Genomic DNA, 11,274 nt, shown 5'->3' on the forward strand with positions numbered 1-11,274 from the left:
TTTTCTAAATCCTTTTAACAATAATAATTAAAGGCCCAGTGATAACTTCATGGAATCATACTCCTTTTTCCAAAAGACAACTCTGATGATCTTAGAAATATATTTGAGATTTTATGGGCGGCATCACTTTTCTTTTTATGCCCCACAGGCACATGTTTAAAACCATACTTGGAAGTGTTACCTACATCAGCAGTAAATAAAATAAAGGCCATTGTTTAAAATTGACACAGAGATGGTTGATGGGAATTGTGATATATTTGAATGGCATATTAAAGACAATGGTCCCTTGTCCCTTAACATAAGGAAGTTTGAATGGTAAGTACTTTGAAAGGCAATGAAAAAGTCTCAGGTCTCTGCTACTGAGAAAAAAAAAATTTTTTTTGAAAAAAAATTAAGCTGTCACGACAAAAGAAGCGCTGTACACCTAAAATTAATACTATATTCTATATTAACTGCTATGTAGATAAAAACACTAAAAAAATATAAGAATTGTTGAAGCCCTCATAAGGGTATAAGTTTCAATTAAAAGATGGTTTATGCACTCTAAGATGATGCTTCAAGTATTGATCAGAAGGATAATCTATGGGGAAAGATGAGAGGAAGATCAAGTTGGCTAATAGAAATAGAGCAAAATCATAAATTAAGGAAGAAATATTCAGGTCAGACAAAACTGGGGAGGAAACAGTCAAAACAAGAAGAGAAGATAGGCTGTACTATCCAGTGGTTTGCTTTTCTTTTTGTTTGTTTATAACTCATAGTTATGAAGGTAGTCATGAGCATAATGGGATTCTAATCAGATATACACACAGGTATTGGTCAAGGATGTACTGTATATATTTCCTATTTCAGATATTTGTGAAAGGAGAACCTCACTTTATAATAATGGTAATAAAATATTAAGAAAAAAACACATGCAATTGAAATAAGAAGTAAAAAGTGGGAGGAACTCACATAGCCAAGTAGGCATCTACCATGAGAAGCTGTGGGAAAGATCTCACATTCCTGACAAAGAATAATGCCAACAAATGAAATAAAGTGACTTCTGTAAGAAATAAAGGATGGATTTTAGCCTGTTTGCTTGAGAAACTTTCTAGCTACTGCTGAAATTTTGTGTTTGTTTTATTTTGTTTTGTTTTGTTTCCTTGCTACTGGTTCAAGGCAGAGTTAAAAACAAATCACATAATTACATGGCTATCTTATCTCGCCTGATCTATTTTCACTTTGCTGCTTAGAAAGAAACCCTAGAAATCAGGAATCCAGGATAGGGAAAAGACAGACATATGCTTTACTGAGTTCTGAATAAGATTAAAGTTAATTATCTGTAGCCCACTGCTGGCAATGCTTGCCTATTTTCACATTCGTTCAGAGGTTTGTGACAACCCATAGAAGGGGTCTAGAACAGAGTCAACATAATATAGTATTATACCTAGTTCATAAAAGAGTCTATTAGTTTTCATAAGACAGACATGATTGGAAACCCTGATTCTACCATTCTTTCATTCATCATCTCTATCAAATTACATTATATCTCTGGGTCTTAGTTCATTCATTTATGCAATAGAGGTAATAATTATACTTACTTTCTAAGTCATTGTATGCATAAAAGAAAATAACATTTAAAGTTTTGATTTTTGTTACCGTTTCAAACTTGAGCACCTGTTGCATAGAGCACTCATTTTGTACTTGAGCATATAAGTTTTTAAACTTCCTTAAATGTAGGGACTAGATCTTACTCTTCCTTGTTAATTGAATGCCATGTCTGAGTCAATAATGGAGAAGCAGAGAAAGTGAGGAAGTTTTTAACTGAAGGCCACAATTTTTGTCATAAGACATGATAGGCTATATATTAAGATGGGGGGTGGAGTTAAGATGGGAGAGGAGTAAGGGACCCTAAATTTGTCTGGTGCCTCAAGTACAGATAGATAGTTATCCAATCATTCTAAACACTTGCAAAATCAGTCAGAGATCTGAGAAGAGAAATGCTGTAACTCTACAAGTAAAAAGGCAAACACTTTTTGGAAGGTACAAGGTGTAAAGACTTGGCTCCAGGGAGATATCTGAGGGTATGGTGGAGGAAGGGAGCCTGCTTAAGGAGGTTACTACAAAGTGTTATAAGGAGCAGAGCACAAAAATTGGCCCTTTAAGAAGTCTGCAATGGTGGGGTAAGTCCCTGACTTAAAGGTGCTCAGGTGGCAAAGTGGGGCAGAATTCCAGGTGTGAAAGTGCGGTCTCAGTATCCCTGGGATCACAAGAAGAATGGGGGTGCCTGACTGTGGCAGAATTCCCAAGCACAATAGTGAGGAAGCTGGTTGAAAACAGCAAGTCTAAGTGCCAACTTTCTGCTCTGTGTTGCAGTAAACTGCAAACCACTCCACACTCCTACGACTACTTTCTTTTCAGGGGTCCAGCAAAAGGCAGAAGTGTAGGAAGACCCATACTTTCCTAGGAGGAATAACACAGGTCCATGTCACAGGAATCGTAAAATTTGCAGTTTGGAAACTCACTTGCATACCTAGATTTTAAAAAAACTTGTTCATGAGCTGGGTGAACACAGAGTTCTAACAGAAATCAGGGAAACAAGAGCTATTGATTGCTTTTCTTTGACGCCTTACTCAAGAGTACGGGGTAGGAAACTTTAACTTCAGGGACAGAAAATAGGTGGGGCCATTTTCATCTGCCCATGGGTGCTGAAAGCCATCAGGGAGCACAACAGTGCCATAAAATGGAATCCAAAGCCAATCTCCCTGTGCACTGGAGATGCATATCTACTGGGGCAAATCAACCTGTGAATCAGCATGACAGGCCCCTCCGCAGAAGACCAGCACAAAAAAATGGCTCACCAAGGTTACTGATCATAGAGAGCACCAAAGATTTTAAGAAGTATATGCATTCATTATTTTCCTTATTCTTTAGTCTTTCAGTATTATTTTTCATTTATTTTCTTATTTTTTCAATTCTTTTATTTTTTTAATTTGTATTTTCATGTATACAACATAGATACATGATTTTTAACTTTTGTTTCCTCTCATTGCATTTTATTTTATTTCACTTTGGCATACATATAAATTTTCTTTCTTATTTTGGGATCTAGTTTCTTGTAACAAGCAGAGTGAAACATACCGAGGACCTAGTTTTTGTTTTGTTTTGTTCTGTTTGTTTTTTTCTTGCTTTGTATTTTTTTTCCTGGTTCCTTTTTTCTTTTCTCCTCCCCCACCTTCCCTGTTACCCTTATTACTGTTATTTTTGCTCTTTCTTTCTTCTATTACTCTCTGGACAAAAGGATGAGATGGAGAATTTCACCCCAAAAGAAAGAACAAGAGGTAGTACTCATTGCCAAAGGTTTAATCAATATGAATATAACTAAGATGTCTGAATTAGGATTTAGAAGAATGATTATAAAGAGACTAGCTGGGCTTGAGAAAAGGATAGAAAACACTAGGGATCCCTTACTAGAGAAATAAAAAACTAAAATCTAGTCAAGACTGAAAGTAAAAATATTAATACTGAGAGAGAGTCACAAATGAAAGCTATAAAAATGAGGATGGATGAGGTAGAAGAGCAAGTGATATAGATGATAATATGATGGAAAATAAGGAAGCTGAGAAGAAGAGAGAAAAAGAATTACTGGATTGTGAAGGGAGACTTAGAGAACTCAGTGATTCCATAAAGCAAATAATATCCAGATAATAGGGGTCACAGATGATGAGAAACAGAAGAGAGGGCAGAAAGTTTATATGAACAAATTATAGATTAGAACTTCTCTAGTATGGGAAAGGAAACAGGCATTTAAGTCAGGAGGCACAGAGGACCCCCCATAAATCAATAAAAACACATCAATACTTCAACATAATATAGTAAGTTTCCAAATTTCAAAGATGAAGAGAAAATCCTGAAAGCAGATTGGGACAAGAGGTCCTTAACCTACAAGAAACATAAGGCTGGCAACAAATCTGTCCACAGAGACCTAGCAGGCCAGAAAGGACTAGCATGATATATTTAATGTGCTAAATGGGAGAAATATGCATCCAAGAACACTTTACCCAGCAAGGTTGTCATTCAGGGTAGGAGAGATAAAGTATCTAAGAAGAACAAAAAATAAAGGAATTTGTGAACACTAAACCAGCCCTGCAGGAAATGTTACAGGGGATCTTTTGAGCAGAGAGTCTCAAAAGTAACAGACCTGAAAGGAACAGAGACAATCTATAGGAACAATGGCATTACAGATAACACATTGGCACTAAAATCTTATCTTTCAATAACTACTCCGAATGTAAATGGACTGAATGCTCCAATCAAAAGCCACAGGGTATCAGAATGGGGGGGGACAAACCACACACAAGACCCATTGATATGCTACTTAAAAAAGACTCATTTTAGACACAAAGACACATCCAGATGTAAAGTGAGGAGGTGGAGAACTATTTATCACTCCAATGGACATCAAAAAGAAAGCTGAAGTAGCCATCCTTGTATCAGACAAACTTGATTTTAAACCAAACACTAATAAGAAATGAAGAAGGACACTAAATTATAATTAAAGGGTCTATCCAATAAGAAGATCTAACAGTTGTAAATATTTGTGCCCCTAACATGGGAGCAGCCAAACATATAGACCAAGCTATAATAACAAAATTAATGAAACTCATTGATAATAATACAATAGTAGGGGACTTTAATATCAAACTCACAGTAATGGACAGATCATCTAAGCAGAATATCAAGAAGTAATCAAAGGCTTTAATGACACACTGGATCAGATGGACTTCACAGATATATACAGAGCATTTCATCCTAAAGCAGCAGAATACACATTCTTCTCAAGTGCACATGGGACATTCTCCAGAATAGATAACATACTGGGTTGCAAATCAAGTCTCAACTGGCATAAAAAGAATGAGATTATACCATGCATATTCAGACCACAGTGCTTTAAAACTGGAAGTCAACCAAAGGGAAAATTGGGAAGGACCAAAAATACATGAAGATTAAAGAGCATCCTACTAAAGTATGAATAGATGAACTGGGAAATTAAAGAATTTTTTTAAATACTTGGAGGCAAACAAAAATGAAAACACAACCATTCAGAACGTTTGGGATGCAACAAAGGTGGCCCTAAGAGGGAATTACATAGCAATACAAGTCTTCCTCAAGAAATAAGAAAAGTCTCAACTACACAACTTTATACATAAAGGAGCTAGAAATATAGAGCAAATAAAGCCTAAAAACCAGGAGGAGAAGAGAAATAATAAAGATTAGAGCAAAAATCAATGACACAGAAATTAAAAAAAAAAAAAAAACAGAACAGATCAAAAAAACTAGGAACTGGCTCCTTGAAAGAATTAATAAGATTGATAAACTTGTAGCCAGACTATCAAGAAGAAAAGGGAAGGACCCAAATAAAATCATGAATGACAAAGGAGAGATCACAACCAATGATGAAGAAATACAATTATAAGAATATATTATGAACAACTGTATACTAGCCAATTAGGCATTCAGGAAGAAATGGAAGCATTCCTAGACACTGAAAAACTACAAAAACTGAAACAGAAAGAAATAGGAAACCTGAATAGACACAAAACAAGCAAGAAAATTGATTCAGTAATCAAAAATCTCCCAACAGACAAGAATCCAGAGACTGATGGCCTCCTAGGGGAATTCTACCAAACATTTAAAGAAAAATTAATACCTGTTCTTCTGAAACTGTTTCAAAAAATAGAAATGGAAGGAAAACTTCCAAACTCATTTTACGAGGCCAACATTACTGTGATCCCCAAACCGAAGACCCCACCAAAAGAAAGAATTACAGACCAATATCCCTGATGAACACGGATGCAAAAATTCTCACCAAGATACTAGTCAATAGGATCCCACAGTACAGTTAAAGGATAATTCACCACAACCAAGTAGGATTTATTCCTGGGCTGAAAGCATGCTTTACATCCACAACTAAATGTGGTATACTATATTAATAAAAGAAAGGAGAAGAACCATATGATACCCTCTCAATTGAGGCAGAAAAAGCATTTGATAAAATAAAGCATCCTTTCTTGATTAAAATCCTTCACAGTATAGGGATAGTGGATACATATCTCAATATCATAAAAGCCATCTAAGAAAAGCCTACAGCAAATACCATCCTCAACGGGGTAAAACAGAGCTCTTTTAACTAAAGTCAAAGCACATGACAAGGATGTCCACTCTCACCACTATTGTTCAATATAGTACTGGAAGTCATAGCCTTAGAAATCAGACAACAAAAACAAATAAAACACATCCAAATACACAAAGAAAAATTCAAACTCTCAGCCTTCAAAGATGACAAGATACTCTTCATGGAAAACTCAAAAGACTCCATCTCAAAATTGTTTGAACTCATACAGGAGTTCTGTGAGGTGTCAGGATATAAAATCAATGCACAGAAATCAGTTGCCTTTGTATATACCAACAATGAGACAGAAGACAGAGAAATTAAGGAGTTGATCCCATTTACAATAGCACCCAAAACCATAAGATACCTAGGAATAAACCTAACCAAAGAGGCAAAGGATCTGTACTCAGAAAGTTATAGAACACTCATGGAAGGCACAAAGAAATGGAAAACCATTCCATGCTCATGGATTGGAAGAGCAAATACTGTTAAAATGTCTATATTACCCAAAGCAATCTACACATTCAAAGCAGTCCCTATTAAAATACCATCAGCACTTTTCACACAACTGGAACAAACTGTCCTAAAATTTGCATGGAACCAGAAAAGACCCCAAACAGCCAAAGCAATGTCCAAAAAGAAAACCAAAGCTCAAAGCATTACAATGCTGGACTTCAAGCTATATTACAAAGCAGTAATCATCAAGACATTATGGTGCCAACACAAAAACGGACACACAGATCAATGGAACAGATCAGAAAACCCAGAAACGGACCCTCAACTCTTTGGCCAACTTCTCTTTGACAAGACAAGAAAGAATACCCAATGGAAAAAAGACAGTCTCTTCAACAAGTGGTGCTGGGAAAATTGGACAGCCACATGCAGAAGAATGAAACTGGACCATTTTCTTACACCATACACAAAAATCAACTCCAAATGGATGAAAGACCGAAATGTGAGACAGGGATCCATCAAAATCCTAGAGGAGAACACAGGCAGGAACCTCTTGGACCTCAGCACAGAAACTTCATACTAGACACGTCTCCAAAAGCAAGAGAAACAAAAGCAAAAATGAACTATGGGACCTCATCAAGATAAAAAGCTTTTGCACTCTCTGCCTGCCTCTCTGCCTACTTCTGATCTCTGTCTGTCAAATAAATAAATTTAAAAAAGGGGGGGGCGCCTGGGTGGCTCAGTGGGTTAAAAAAAAAAGCTTTTGCACAACAAAGGAAATATTGAACAAAACTAAAAAGTAACCTGGGGAATGGGAGAAAATATTTTCAAATGTCTTATCAGACAAAGGGCTAGTATCCAAAATTGATAAAGAACTTATCACCCCAAAGAACTCAATACCCAAGAAACAAAAAATCCCATCAAGAAATGGGCAGAATACATGAGCAGACATTTCTCCAAAGAAAACATACAAATGGCCAACAGACAGATGAAAAAGTGTTCAACATCACTCGGCCTCTGGGAAATACAAATCAAAACCACAATGAGATACCATTTCACACCAATCAGAGCAGCTAAAATTAACAAATCGGGAAAGGATAGATGAGATGCTGGCAAGGATGAGGAAAAAGGGGAACCCTCCTACACTGTTGGTGGGAATACAAACTGGTCTAGCCACTCTGGAAAGCAGTATGGAGGTTCCTCAAAAAGTTGAAAGTAGAGCTACCCTATGTCCTAGGAATTGTATTACTAGGGATTTACCCCAAAGATACCAATGTAGTGATCTGAAGGGGCATGTGCACCTGAATGTTTATAGCAGCGATGTCCACCATAGCCAAACTGTGGCAAGAGCCCAGATGTCCATCCACAGATGAACTGGTAAATTTAAGAAACAAAACAGAGGATCATAGGGAAGGGAGGAAAAAATAAAACAAGATGAAATCAGAGAGGGAGACAAATGATAAAGAGACTTTTAAGTATAGGGGGAAAAAATGGATGATTGTTGGATGTAATGTGAATGGGATGTGGCATAGAAGAGATAATTGGGTTATGGGCCTTAAAGAGGGCAGTTGATTAAATGAGTACTGGGTCTGATATGCAACTGACGAATCACTAAATTCTACCCCGGAAACTGATAATACAGTATATGTCATCTAAACTAATTTCAATAAAGACCAAAAAAAAAAAAAAAAAAAGAAAGAAAGAAAGGAAAAAAAAAAAAAGACTGAAAACAAGAGGGGTTAAAGAGAGACGTAACATACTTACAATACTGAAATATTGTAGATGCCATGGGAGAGGGAGTAAGCTAAATTCAGATAGGGGTTGAAACTGGTTCTAAAAACTCAGTTTGGGTTAGAAGTATAAATTTTCATTTATGTAAATTACCCTGGAACTTAAAGGTGAGAAAGGAAAACACAAAATGAATCATGGTTGTACTACACAAGAAGAGAACAGCAGTGGATGGGTATAGGAAAACCAAGTGAAGAACTTATGAAGACATGGAAGAGTGGTCTATAGAAGACTTAGAGAAACTGAGGGCATTCATAAAATGGATGCTCTTTAATTGGAAGAAGAGATGTTGAAAGAGTTTCCTGGATATCCAGGTCAGAAGTTATTAGCAGAGAATAATAGGGTTACTGGAGGTCAAACTCAGGAGGGGAGCAAAGGGAAAAAAACAAAACAAAACAAAAAAAACCCACACAAGAGAAATCTGAAGCCCCTGGCACCTATAACTTCAGAAAATACTGAACAAAGCCCAACTCTTAGCCAGATAACCATAAATCTTCCAACCAGAGGCTTACTGACTTCAGTTCCTATGGAAAGAAAAATAACGCAACTCCCATCCCCAGAGATGTTCGTGTCTTAATTCAGAACCTATGAATATATTAGGTTACACAGAAAAGGAGAATTAAAGTTACAAATGAAATTAACATTGCCAGTCAACTGACTGTGAGAGGAAAACATTATCCTGGATTTTCCAAATGGGCCCACATAATCATAAGGCTAAGTGCAAGACGGAAGTAGAGTGCGAGAACTAAAAAGATACCAGCCTGAAAAAGGATTTAACCAGAAGTTGCAGACTTTGATGGTGGAATAAGTACCACAAGCCACTGAATGCAGGTAGACCCTGGAAGCTAGAAAAGGCTTCTGATTTTCCCCTAGAATGCCCACAAAGGAAAGTGGATACCTTGATTTTAGCCCACAGAGACATGTTTTGGATGTCTGACCTCCAGAATTATAAGATAATAAATTTGTGTTGTTTTAAGCTACTAAGTTTGTGGTACTTTGTCATAGCAGCAATAGAAATCTAATATGATTCCTATTACCTAAAACAGTATGTCTAGCTTTCAACAAAAAATTAAAAGGCCCAGCAAGATGGGGTAAATCAGCCTGAAGTACAAAGTAAGCATCAGAACAAGATTCAGTTATGTTGGAATTCTCAGTCAGGGAATTTAAAATAACTACATTTACTATTTTAAGGGCTCTAATGGAAAAAGTAACATCCAAATATAGATGGCAACTCAATCAGAAAGATGGGAATTCTGAGAAAGAATCAAAAGGAAATGCCAGAAGTCAAAAACACTAACAGAAATGAAGAATGTCTTTGGTGTGGTCACCAATAGACTCGACATAGATGAGGAAAGAACCAGTGAGCTTCAAAGCAGGTCAACAGATACTTCTCAAATAAAATGCAGAAAGAAAAAAAATGAAAAACAAAAGAACAGTACACTCAAAAAGTGTGAGACAATTTTGAAAGATGTAACATAGGTCTAAGTGGAATAAAAGAAAGAAAAAAACAGAGTAGAAGAAATATTCGAAATAACAATGTCTAAGAACTTTCTAAAATTAATGGTAGGCACTAATCCACAGATTCAGGAAACTCAGAAGACATTAAGCAGAACAAATAGAAAAAAAAATTTTAAACTCTATCATATTAAAACTGCAGAACACCACAGGCAAAGGGAAAAATGTTTAAAGAAACCAAAAAGGAAACAAAAGCACCTTACCTATACCAGAACAAGAATAAGAATTTTAGTGATTGGAGTGGGAGAGGAACCACAAAAGACTGTGTGGACTGGGAGAAACAAACTGAAGGTTTGAGAGGAGAGGGGGGTGGGTGAGCCTGGTGGTGGGTATTAAGGAGGGTACCTATTGCATGGAGCACTAGGTGTTATATGTAAACAATGAATCTTGGAACACTACATCAAAACTAATGACATATTGTATGGTGACTAACCTAAACAATAAAAAAATGATAAAAATGTTCAAAAAATTTTAGTGAATTTCTCATGAGAGACCATGGGAGCAAGGAGAGTAAAGTATTTAAAGAATTAAAAGAAAAACACCACCAACCTGTACTTCTTTACACAGCAAAATTTATTATTCAAAGCTATAGGAAAAATACTTGTTAAATCAAATAAAAACTGAGAGAATTCATTGCTAGCTAATGCCAGAAATATTAACAGATGTTCTGTAGGAGAAGGAAATGCTATGTTAGCAATACAGATTTATATAAAGAAAAGAAAAGCAACAGAGAATAAGTGACAGCTGAAATAGTCTTTTATTTTTCTTATTCTTAATTGATGTATACAATAACTTCTTATTTAAAATAATGTCCATAATAATAATGCATTGAGAAAAAATAACAACACATTGGGTGACTACTAAATAAGAATAAATTAAATGAATGACAGTAATATCACAAGATAGAAAGGAAGGAATTAAGAGAACACTGTTATGAGGTACCTATATTACACATGGTGCAGAATAATGCTATTTAAAGAACAACTTAGAATATTTATAAAAATGTATATAAAAAACTCTAGGAAATCATTACATTTTTAAAGAAATATGAATGATACACAAAGCGAGGAAATAAAATGAAATAATATTAAATATTTAATTGAAATAAGGACAGAAAATAAGCCTTTGGCAATGAATACAATACAGTTGAAAATATGATTGTTATTAATCCAAATATTTCAAAAACTACTTTAAATGTAAATCATGTATATAAACGAAGTTAAAGACACAGATTGTCAGAGTGGCTTAAAAAATAGGACCCGGCTGGGGGGGAGTCAAGATGGTGGAGGAGTAGCAGGCTGAGATGACATCAGGTAGCAGGAGATCAGCTAGATAGTTTATCAAACCATTCCGAACACCTACAAATC

This window comes from Mustela erminea, chromosome 10, assembly GCF_009829155.1.
Source record: "Mustela erminea isolate mMusErm1 chromosome 10, mMusErm1.Pri, whole genome shotgun sequence".
Taxonomy (NCBI): Eukaryota; Metazoa; Chordata; class Mammalia; order Carnivora; family Mustelidae; genus Mustela; species Mustela erminea.